This window comes from Papio anubis, chromosome 6 (genome assembly GCF_008728515.1).
Source record: "Papio anubis isolate 15944 chromosome 6, Panubis1.0, whole genome shotgun sequence".
NCBI lineage: Eukaryota > Metazoa > Chordata > Mammalia > Primates > Cercopithecidae > Papio > Papio anubis.
In genome coordinates this window covers 152,203,193-152,215,966 of record NC_044981.1, presented here as the reverse complement: position 1 = coordinate 152,215,966, position 12,774 = coordinate 152,203,193, and the positions used below count along the sequence as shown (strand labels likewise).

Genomic DNA, 12,774 nt, shown 5'->3' with positions numbered 1-12,774 from the left:
CACAATCTCAGCTCACTGCAACCTCCGCCTCCCAGGTTATAGCAATTCTGCTGCCTCAGCCTTCCAAGTAACTGGGACTAGAGGCGCACACCGCCAAACCTGGCTAATATTTTTTATTTTAGTAGGGATGGGGTTGTTTATCATGCTCCCCAGGCTGCTCTCGAACTCCTGAGCTCAGGCAATCCACCGGCCTCAGCCTCCCAAAGTGCTAGGATTACCGGCATGAGCCACCATGCCCAGCCAATTTTTTATTTTAAATGTGCAAATTGTATGGTATGTGAATTATATCTCAATGGAACTATGTTTTTAGAAAAGGCTGGCGTGTTGGAGAGAATATATACTGAAACTGGACCTCTCATACGCTGCTGGTAGGTACAACCACTTTGAAAGAGTTTGTCAGTTTCTTAAAAAGTTAAAAATACGATACGGCTGAGCGCGGTGGCTCACACCTGTAATCTCAGCACTTTGGGAGGCTGAGGAGGGCAGATCACTTGAGGTCAGAGTTCGAGACCAGCCTGGCCAACATGGTGAAACCCCGTCTCTAATAAAAAAATATATAAAAATTAGCTGGGCATGGTGGTGGGCGCCTCTAACCCCAGCTACTCAGGAGGTTAAGGCAGGAGAATAGCTTGAACACGGGAGGCGAAGGTTGCAGTGAGGCAAGATCATGCCGCTGGACTCCAGCCTGGGTGACAGTGCGAGACTCCGTCTCAAGAAAAAAGAAAAAAAGAAAAAACATTAAAAATATATGTACCATATGAATCAGCCAATCCAGTCCTAGATATTTACCCAAGAGAAATGAAAGTATATGTTCATACAGAGACTTGCACATGAATGTTTTGTAGCAGCTTTATTTGTAATAGTTGAACTCTGGAAACAACCCATAGTCTGTCAATAATAGGTAAAGAATAAACAAGTCTTGGTATAATCCACACAATGGAATACTACTCAGCGAGAAAAAGAAATAGACTCACATAAAGGGTGTGGTAGGCAGGTGGATGACATTAAAAGAGGGCAACATGAGACACTTAAGATGACAAAGCCATTCTGTATCTTTTTTTTTTTACAAATGGGGTCTCACAGGCACGGTGGCTTATGCCTGTAATCCCAGGCACTTTGGAAGGCCAAGGTAGGCAGATAGCCTGAGTCCAGGAGTTTGAGACCAGCCTGGGCAACATGGTGAAACCCCAGCTCTACAAAAAAAAAAAAAAAAAGATACAGAATGGCTTTATCACATGAAGGGGAGGTCAAGGCTTTAGGAGCTGTGACTGTACCACTGCACTCTAGCCTGCGTGACCGACTGACACCCTGTCTCAAAATAATAATAATATCACACCTGTAATCCTAGCACTTTGGGAGGCCGAGGTGGGCGAATCACCTGAGGTGAGGAGTTCAAGACCAGCCTGACCAACATTGTGAAACCCAGTCTCCACTAAAAATGCAAAATTAGCCAGGTGTGATGGTGCATGGCCGTAATCGCAGCTACTCGGGAGGCTGAGGCAGGAGAATCGCTTGAACCCGGGAGGCGGGCCATTGCACTCCAGCCTGGGCAACAAGGGCAAAACTCCGTCTCACACACACACACACACACACAAATTGGCTAGGCATGGAGGCACATGTCTGTAAACTCAGCTACTCGGGAGGCTGAGGCGGGAGAATTGCTTGAACGCGGGAGGCGGTGGTTGCCTTGAGCTAAGATCGCACCCTTTCACTCCAGCCTGGGCAACAAGCACGAAACTCTATTTCAAAATAATAATAATAATACAGAGAGCTCTTCTGTACAATTTACCCAGTTTCCCACAATGGTGACATCTTACAAAACTAGAGTACAACATCGCAACCAGGATATTGATCTTGATACAATCTACTGATCATATACTCTTGTTTTTTGAGACAGAGTCTCACTCTGTCACCCAGGCTGGAGTGCAGTGGTGAGATCTCAGCTCACTGCACACTGTGCCTACTGGGTTCAAGCCATTCTCCTGCCTCAGCCTCCCAAGTAGCTGGGATTACAGGCGCCCGCCACTACACCTGGCTAATTTTTTTTGTATTTTTAGTAGAGGCAGGGTTTCACCATGTGGGCCAGGATGGTCTCTAACTCCTGACGTCAAATGATCCACCCATCTTGGCCTTCCAAAGTGCTGGGATTACGGGTGTGAGCCACTACCATGCCCACCACATCTGGCCCTTTGATCTTATATTCTTCTTTTTTTTGAGATGGAGTTTCGTTCTTGTTGCCCAGGCTGGAGTACAATGGTGTGATCTCGGCTCATTGCAACCTCCACCTCCCACATTTAAGCGATTCTCCTGTCTCAGCCTCCCAAGTAGCTGGGATTACAGGCATGTTTCACCACGCCTGGCTAATTTTGTATTCTTAGTAGAGATGGAGTTTCTCCATGTTGGTCAGGCTGGTCTCAAACTCCTGACCTCAGGTGATCTGCCCGCCTTAGCTTCCCAAAGTGCTGGGATTATAGGCGTGAGCCACTGTGCCAAGCCTTGATCTTATATATTCTTGAGTGTTTTAGTTCTATACAATTTTATCACATGGATTCCTGTATGCCACTGGACTTGGAAGCTCACACCTGTAATTCCTACACTTTGGGAGGCCAGGAGGATCACGTGCGGGCAGAAGTTTCAGACCAGCCTGGGCAATAGAGCAAGAATCCATTTCTATTCAAAAAAAAAAAAAAAAGAAAGAAAGAAAGAAAGAAAAGAAAAAAGAAAAAAAGGCAGAAGAAAATTTTTGGAGGTGATGGATATGTTTTCTATCTTGATTGTGGTGATGGCTGTACACATACAAAATTTATTAAGTTGTACACTTTTTCATATGTGTGATTTATTGTGTGTCAGTTATACCTCAATAATGCTGTTTTTAAAAATTCTGGGCCAGGCATGGTGGCTCACGCCTGTAATCCCTGCACTTTGGGAGGCTGAGGTCAGGAGTTCAAGATCAGCCTGGTGAAACCAGGTGAAACCATGGTGAAACCCCATCTCTACTAAAAATACAAAAATTAGCCAGGCGTGGTGGTGGGTGCCTATAATTTCAGCTACTTGGGAGGCTGAGGCAGGAGAATGGCTTGAACTTGGGAGGCAGAGGTTCCAATGAGCTGAGATCATGCCACTGCACTCCAGCCTGGGTAACAAGGGCACAACTCCATCTCAAAAAATAAATATATATATATATATATATATGGAACAGACCCCCAAATCTGGCCATAAACTGGTCCCAAAACTGGCCAATTATAACTTCTGGGCCTATAATTTTATGGGGGATAGATTTATTACAATTGGGAGAACAAGTTTTAATTCCAGAGCATTATGCAGCCCTCAAAGTCAACATATGATGCAAGAATGGGGTATGTCCATGGTATGGGACTAGGAAAAAATTTGCAAGGTTTGAAGGAACTGCTTCAAACGGAAAGACAAAGTTCACGCCAAGGTTGAAGATATCATTTTTAACGGCAGCCATTGTTAAGCCTCCAGAACCTACACCTTTAAAATGGTTAACAGATAAGCCAATTTGGATGGAACAATGGCTGCTAAGTAAAGAGAAACTGCAGACTTTAGAGGACTTAGTTAATGAACAATTAGAAAAAGGACACATAGCTCCAACATTTTCCCCTTGGAATTCTCCAGTTTTCATAATTAAGAAAAAATCAGGTAAATGGAGAATGTTAACTGACTTAAGAGCCATTAATTCAGTTATACAACCTATGGGGACATTGCAGCCAGGACTGCCTTCTCCTGCTATGATTCCAAAAAATTGGCCTTTAATAGTCATAGATTTAAGACTCTCTCTTTACTATCCCCTTAGCTGAGCAAGACTGTGAACAGTTTGCATTTACAATTCCTGCAGTAAACAACCTGCAGCCTGCTAAGTGTTTTCATTGGAAAGTGTTGCCACAAGGTATGTTAAACAGTCCAACAATTTGCCAGACTTATGTAGGGCAAGCAATTGAACCTACTCATAAAAAATTTTCACAATGTTACAATATTCACTATATAGACAATATACTTTGTGCTGTCCCACTCAAGAAATATTACTCCAATGTTATAATCACTTGCAAAATTTGATTTCTCGCACTGGTTTAATTATAGCTCCTGACAAAATTCAGACTACAACTACTTACCCCTACTTGGGGGGCCTTAGTAAATGACACTACCATTGTGTCACAGAAAGTAACCATACATAGGGATCAATTGAAAACATTGAATGACTTTCAAAAATTACTAGGGGACGTTAATTAGATACGATCTGCTCTAGGCATTCCTACCTATGCCATGAATAATCTATTTTCTATCCTTAGAGGAGATCCTAGTTTCAATAGCCCTTGGCAATTAACAAAAGAAGTTGAAGCAGAGCTGCAGCTAATCGAAAAGCAAGTCCATAAGGCTCAAATAAATAGAATAGATCCAGAGAAGACTCTAGATTTGCTAATTTTTCCAACTCAGCATTCACCTACTGGTGTTATTGTTCAAGAGGAAGATCTTGTAGAGTGGCTTTTTTTTCCGCATACTAATTCACAGACTGTAACTCCTTACTTGGATCAAATCACTACTATGATAGGAAATGGGAGAACTCGGATTACTAAATTACATGGATATGATCCTGGAAAAATTATTGTCCCTCTCATGAAGGCACAAATACAGCAAGCTTTTATAAATAGTCTTACTTGGCAAACCCATTTAGCTGACTTTGTGGATATTCTCAATCATTTCCCTAAAACAAAATTATTTCCATTTTTGAAATTAACTAATTGGATTCTCCCTAAAATAACTAAATTTAAACCAATTGAAAATGTTTTTACAGATGGGTCTAGTAATGGTAAAGCTTCTTATTCTGGCTTGAAAGATAAAATTTTTTGGACACCCTATACTTCAGCTCAAAAAGCAGAGCTTGTAGCTGTAATTGAGGTATTGACTGCTTTTGATATGCCTGCTAATGTGATTTCTGATTCTTCATGAGTGGTTCATTCCACACAATTAATTGAAAATGCTAAAAAAAAAAAAAGAAAAAAAAAAGAAAAAGAAAATGCTCAGTTATGATTTCATACAGATGAACAACTGATGACTTTATTTATCCAATTGCAAACAGCAGTTAGGAGCAGAATGCACCCTTTTTACATCACTCACATTAGGGCTCATACACTTCTTCCAGGACCTTTGACTGAAGGGAATCAAATGGCTCATCACCTATTTGCTACTGCAATATCTAATGCTAGACACCTTCACAATTTAACCCATGTTAATGCCTCTGGTCTCAAACGCAGATACAGCATTACCTGGAAAGAAGTGAAAGCTCTTATCCAGCGATGCCCAACTTGCCAAATGGTGCCTTCCTCATCTTTTACAGGAGGAGTTAATCCTTGAGGATTGGAACCTAATTCTCTTTGGCAAATGGATGTCACACATGTTCCCTCGTTTGGGAGACTAGCTTACATACATGTATGTGTGGACACGTTCTCTCACTTTGTCTGGGCTACATGCCACTCAGGAGAGTCTTCCGCCTGTGTTAAACGTCACCTATTGCAGTGTTTTGCGGTGATGGGCATTCCAGCTTCTATTAAAACAGATAATGCCCCAGGCTATACTAGCCAAGCTCTAGCTACATTTTTCTCTATATGGAATATTAAACATATTACTGGAATCCCATATAATTCTCAAGGACAAGCCATAGTGGAAAGAATGAATCTCTCCCTGAAACAGCAGTTGCAAAAGCAGAGGGGGGAAAACAGGGACTATGGGATACCCCGTATGCAATTGAATCTCACATTATTGACTTTAAATTTTTTGAGCCTGCCTAAAGGCCAGATGCTTTAGCAGCTGAACAGCACCTACAGAAACCAGCTGCAAAGACAGAAGCAGAACAACTGGTTTGGTGGCAAGATCTGATAATAAAAATTTGGGAAATAGGTAAAATAATAACTTGGGGTAGAGGTTATGCTTGTGTTTCTCCAGGACTGAATCAACAGTCAATTTGGATACCATCAAGACACCTGAAACCTTATCATGAGCCAGATGCTGAGGAAGAGATTCCTAGAGGATCCCGAGGACCCCCGGTTGCAGCCATGTTGAGACTGACGCTGAGGAGGACCCCAACTGTCATGAGCAACACCCATTGAACACAGCCACCCACCTGGGGACAGATCAAGAAGCTGTCACAGATGGTGGAAGAAAACCTGAGGAAAGCAGGACAACCAGTCACAATGAATAATTTGATGATAGCTATAATGGCAGTGATCACCATTGCCATGAGTATTCCTTCAACAAGGGCTGACACAGAGAACAATTATACTTACTGGGAATATTTATCAATCTTGGCTGGCAATAATGCCTGGATGTAATCACTCTATGACACAGTTACACATGTTTTCTGATCTCAGTATTTACCATAATAAATCTGCTCCTATAATTGAGGTATACCGCCATCAAAAACCTATTTGCCAACAGTATAGAACCTGGCCAGAAATAATGAACATACTTGTTTGGGAAGATTGCATTGCAGAACAGGAAGAGGTGCTGTGAAATGATTCCTATGGAATCATTATTGATTGGTCCCCTAAGGGGATGTTTAGCTTGAATTGCACCTCTCAGTCTGCGTGCCACTGCCACACTATGTTCAGCTGGTCTGAACAAAATGGTCACATGGGGAAATGGTAAGAAATACGGCAAGAGTTCCTATTATCTGGAGACATGGTGGTATAGTGGCACCTCAGCCTCAAATCATATGGCCCGCTGTAGGAGCTAAATGTAAGAATTTGTGGAAACTATTAATGGCTCTTAATAAGATCAAAATTTGGGAAAGAATAAAAAAGCATCTAGAAGGACACTCTACAGACTTGTCTTTGGATATTGCAAAATCAAAAGAATGAATATTTAAAGCATCCCAGGCACACCTGACCTTAATGCCAGGAACTGGAGTGCTTGAAGGAGCTGCAGACAGATTAGCAGCTAGTAACCCATTAAAATAGATAAAGATGCTGGGCGCAGTGGCTCACGCCTGTAATCCCAGCACTTTGGGAGGCCGAGGAGGGTGGATCACGAGGTCAGGAAATCGAGACCATCCTAGCTAACATGGTGAACCCCATCTCTACTAAAAATACAAACTATTAGCCAGGTGTGGTGGCCAGCACCTGTAGTCCAAGCTACTCAGGAGGCTGAGGCAGGAGAACGGCATGAACCCAGGAGGCGGAGCTTGCAGTGAGCTGAGACCGTGCCATTGCACTCCAGCCTGGGTGACAGAGCAAGACTCCATCTCAAGAAAAAGAAAAAAATAGATAAAGACACTTTTGGATGCTCTGTGATTTCAATGATGATTGTGCTTTTAATCTGTGTTGTTTGTCTTTGTATAGTCTGCAGACGCAGATCCCAGCTCCTGCAAGAAGTAGCTCACTGTGACTACTTCTATCGCTTTGTAAAACTAAAAAAGGGGGACATGTTGGGAACACGCCCCCAAATCTGGCCATAAACTGGCCCCAAAACTGGCCATAAACGAAATCTCTGCAGCACTGTAACATGTTTGTGTTGGCCATGACGCCCACACTGAAGGTTGTGGGTTTACTGGAATGAGGGAAGGAATACCTGGCCCACCCAGGGCAGAAAACCACTTAAAGGTGTTCCTAAACCACAAACAATAGCATGAGCGATCTGTGCCTTAAGGACCTGTTCCTGCTGCAGATAACTAGCTAGAGCTCTTGCTTTGTTTCGGCCCATCCCTTTGTTTCCTGTAAGGAATACTTTTAGTTAATCTATAACCTATAGAAAGAATGCTTATCATTGGCTTGCCGTCAATAAATATGTGGGTCAAACTCTGTTCAGGGCTCTCAGCTCTGAAGGCTGTCAGCTCCCTGACCCCACTCCACACTCTATGTTTCTGTGTGTGTGTCTTTAATTCCTCTAATGCCACTGGGTTAGGGTCTCCATGATCGAGCTGGTCTCGGTATGCATATATATATGCATATATTTGGAATATATATATATATATATATTCCAAAAGTGGCTGCATGCAGTGGTTCACAATCCCAGCACTTTGGGAGGCTGAGGTCAGAGGATAGCTTGAGTTCAGGAGTTTGAGATCAGTCTGGGCAACATAGGCAGACCCCATCTCTACAAAAACAATTAAAAATTAGCCAGGTTAGTGGTGGCACATGTTTGTAGTCCCAGCTACTTGGGAGGTTGAGTGGGGAGGATCCATTTAGCCCAGGAGTTCAAGGCTACAGTGAGGGTAACAGAGCAAGACCCTATCTGAAAAGAATTCTAAAAATCCTGGCCAGGCGCAGTGGCTCACACCTGTAATCCCAACACTTTGGAAGGCCGAAGTGAGTGGATCATGAGGTCAGGAGTTGAAGACCAGCCTGACCAAGATGGTGAAACCCTGTCTCTACTAAAAATACAAAAATTCTGGTTCTGGTGTCAGTTTGAGGCGCAGCTGCCACCGCTGGAGCCACGATACCTAAAGGAGGGAGAAAGGGAGGCCACAAAGGCCGGGCAAGGCAGTGTATGAGCCCCGAGGAGATCGACGTGCAGCTGCAGGCTGAGAAGCAGAAGGCCAGGGAAGAAGAGGAGCAAAAAGAAGGTGGAGATGGAGCTGCAGGTGACCCCAAAAGGAGAAGAAATCTCTAGACTCAGATGACAATGAGGATGAAGATGACTACTAGCAAAGGCGCAAACGTGTGGAAGGGCTCATCAACAATAAGAACCCCAACCGGGTGGCACAGACAACCAAAAAGCTCACACAACTGGATCTGGATGGGCCAAAGGAGCTTTCAAGGAGAGAACGACAGGAGATTGAGAAGCAGAAGGCAAAAGAGCGTTACATGAAAATGCACTTGGCCGGGAAGACAGAGCAACCAAGGCCGACCTGGCCCGGGTGACCATCATCCGGAAACAGCAGGACGACGCTGCCCGGAAGAAGGAAGAGGAAAGGAAAGCAAAAGACAATGCCACATTGTCAGGAAAACCAATGCAGTTGCTCTCCCTGAATAAGCAACTGTGACCCGCAGGAGAAAATGCCAGGGACCTGGGCCGTGCTGCTGGGACTTCTGCTGTGTCTTGCCCACCCTGTGCCCTGGCGCCACTGCAACAGCCCCTCACAGCCAGAAGCCCCCCACAGCCTGGGGCCTCCTCTTCATCTTGGCACAGAAATTGTTTGGGGGATGTGGGGGGGGATGGGGGAGGGGTAGCTGCTATCTTTGAGACAGAAAGATTCAGGACAGCAGTTCATATGGAACCATTTGAATGTTTTTGCTGTTTTTAGAATGCAGAGCCCCAGCTGGGGGATGTCTGGGAGATCAGGTAAGAAGAACTTTCATTTGTCTGGTAAATAGCACATAAGGGCGTGGTCGTGCCAGGAGGCAGCTGCTCACGGGTTTGCTACAGCCAGCCCTGGACTATGTTGCCTGGGTGCTCATTCAGAGAGGGGCTGTCATCTGGGAGCCTGTGCCCCTGGGTCCTCGAGAGTCATGGCTTGCCCCTGGTCAGTCCTGTCTGACCAAGGCCTCGCCGCTCTGCCCTTCCCCACCCGGTTCCTACCCACCTGGCCAGGGCTAGTGCCTATTTTTAACCCTACCCATTGATCATTTCAAGAAACCTCTGTTCTCCAGCCTGGGCAACAGAGCAAGACTCCGTCTCAAAAAAAAAAAAAGAAAGAAAGAAAGAAAGAAAGAAACCTCTGTTTACCATGCAGCACCCAGGCAAAACATGCTCCACAAATTCAACTTGTATATTTGGCAGATTAAACTTGACATTATCGAAAAAATAGAAAATAAAAATTAGCCTGACACGGTGGCAGGCACCTGTAATCCCAGCTACTCGGGAGGCCGAGGCAGGAGAATTGCTTGAATCCGGGTGACAGAGGTTGCAGTGAGCCAAGATCGCGCCACTGCACTCCAGCCAAGGCAACAGAGTGAGACTCTTGTCTCAAAAAAAAGAAGAAAAAAAAAAAATCCTGAAAGTTAAAATATCTCCAGAAATAAAACTAAATTTTTGAATCGTGGTTCAACCAAATTGGCCCTCATTCTGTGAAACAATAATAGGTTTCATCACCCAACTTTTGTTTGGAACCAGGGGATCAATTCCGATTTAAAACACAGTACAAACTGTCATGTCAGGATTAGTTAGTTCTACAAGAAAAGCACAAAAACCCTGCAGCCTATGGGTGGAGGCTGGCCACCACCTGAACCTGTTTCAACAGAGTGTCTATTGTAAGAAGTGAAACTGCCTTAGGCGTTTTTTGAAAACTTATTTAGAGAATTTTGATAGCCGAGGAGTTTTTCCCACATTAGCCAAATGCCAAAATACTTTCTCTTATTTTCACAAACACCAAAGTTTTAATTGGTTTCCTTCTACCACACATGCACATACATATAATTTTCCTTTGAATGTTATTTTTGGTAAAAGTTATAACTTAAAGAGAAGCACGCTGGTATGTAAAATATTTCAAACTTGTGGGATTCTTTCTCCATAAAACCTCTATTAATGCCTAGGTTTTTGATAGCTATTTTTAAAACTCATTTGCTTTTATTAATACTTGTACAAAGTATATTCAATAACTGAATTCATAAAAACACAAATGGTACAAAAGGGTAAAGTCTCTCTCCCACCTCTATTCTCACCCAATTCCCTTCCCCAAGGTGTCCAGTTTTGCCAGTTTCTTGCACGAATTGTCAGCAAGTCTACGCGTATACAGGCGTGTGTGTGTATGTGTGTGTTAGTACACAGCATGTAGTCTTAGTATCTCAGTTGTTTCTTTTTTTTTGAGACGGAGTTTCACTCTTGTTGCCCAGGATGGAGTGCAATAGCGCAATATCAGCTCACGGTAACCTCTGCCTCCTGGGTTCCAGTGATTCTCCTGCCTCAGCCTCCAGAGTAGCTGGGATTATATGCATGAGCCACCACGCCCGGCTAATTTTTGTATTTTTAGTAAAGATGGGGTTTCTCCATGTTGGTCAGGCTGGTCTCAAACTCCTGACCTCGTGATCCACCTGCCTTGGCTTCCCAAAGTGCTGGGATTACAGGCGTGAGCTACCTTGCCTGGCAGTATCTCAGTTTTTTTAAAAAACAAAAAACTATAGGCCAGGTGCAGTGGCTCACGCTTGTGATCCCAGCACTTTGGGAGGCTGGTGGGGGCAGATCACCTGAGCCCAGGAGTTCAAAACCAGCCTGGCCAACATGATGAAACCCCATCTGTACTAAAAATACAAAAATTAGCTGGGCGTGGTGGTGCAGGCCTGTAATCCCAGCTACTCAGGAGGCTGAGGCATGAGAATCTCTTGAACCCGGGAGGCAGAGGTTGCAGTGAGCCATTGCACTCCAGCCTGGGTGACAGAGTGATACTGTCTAAAAAAGTAAACAAAAAACTATACATTTTTTTATACCATGAGATCTTATTATATCAAAAAACCCTATTTTTAAAATAGTTAACATATTCATGTGTTAAAATTCAATGTTTCCTTTGTTCCCTCCCTGTCTAGGAGGGGAAAACCTTTAGACAAATTCTAATAGAACTGTAAAATTCAACCGGTTTCTCTTCTATGTTTCGGCTTCCATCTAGTCCTCCTAAACAACCAGTGTTTCCAGTTTGTTGTGTTTTCTATGCAAATAGAGCCTGTTTGCCACTAATAACACAATCTTGCTCCATAAATGCAGGGACTCTGTCCATCTGTTTCACTGTTTCTTAACCGAATACAGTACCTAACACAGTTCCTGGCACCTAGTAAATGTTCAATAAATCTTTTGCGGGGCTGGGAGCAGTGGCTCACGCCTGTAATTCCAGCAGTTTGGAAGGCTGAGGCGGGTGGATTGCTTGAGTCCAGGAGTTGGAGGTCACCCTGGGCAACATAGTCAGATCCCATCTCTGCAAAAAATTTAAAAAATAGCCAGACATGGTGGGGTGCACCTGTCTTCCCAGCTACTTGGGAGGCTGAGGAGGGAGGATCGTTTGAGGCTGCAGTGCGCTGTGATCATGCCACTGTACTCCAGCCTAGGTGACAGAGCAAGACCCTGTCACAAAAAAATAATAAATATTTTTGGAATGAAATAATATCCTTATCTCCCTATCCCTTACCTCCATTTCCAAATATATCTAGCAAGTCTAATGCTCTCATGTGAATTTGCTCAGCTTCATCCCTTCCTTGCTTTTTCTGTGATCACAGTCCCAGCTCAGTCTAATCACTACATGCCTTAGACCACTACTACCTCCTGATGAATCTCCTCTCTGTCTCCCACACAGATACATAGCTCTATGGAAAGACAAGCCATGTCATGCGATGGTTAGAAGAGACACCAGGTTTAGACTCAGATAGCCTGAGTTCATATTCCAGGTCTGCTATTTAGAAGCAATGGGGCCTTGGGAAAGCAAGTTACCCAGGATCTGTGCCTCAGTTTCCTTGCCTGTACAACAGCGATGACAGTGTCTTCCTCATGGGGTAGTTGTAAGATTAAATGGGCTAATATGTAAGGCATTTGCATGTAAGTCATTTAAGAAGTGTTCAATAAATATTATTATGGCAAGAATAATCTTCCTCAAACACTGTTTGAATACTAAGTCCTTTTTCATAAACCTTAAACTGCTTTTAGCAGCTCCTCATAGAAACTGTAATTTATTTACACTGAGCCCTAAATCTCCTTATCAATTTAGCTCCTCCTCCTATTTACTCAACCAGTTTTTTTCTTTTTTCTTTCTTTCTTTCCTTTTTTTTTTTTTTTTTTTTGAGATGGAGTTTTGTTCTTGTTGCCCAAGCTGGAGTGCAATGGTGTGATCTTGGCTTACTGCAA

General features: G+C 43.6%; 1 pseudogene; it reads left to right on the top strand.

Moving 5' to 3' along the window:
- The window catches only part of LOC101011404, a 28,564-nt pseudogene extending 19,569 nt beyond the window's left edge, over positions 1-8,995 (top strand).
- Positions 8,996-12,774: the final 3,779 nt, after the last annotated feature.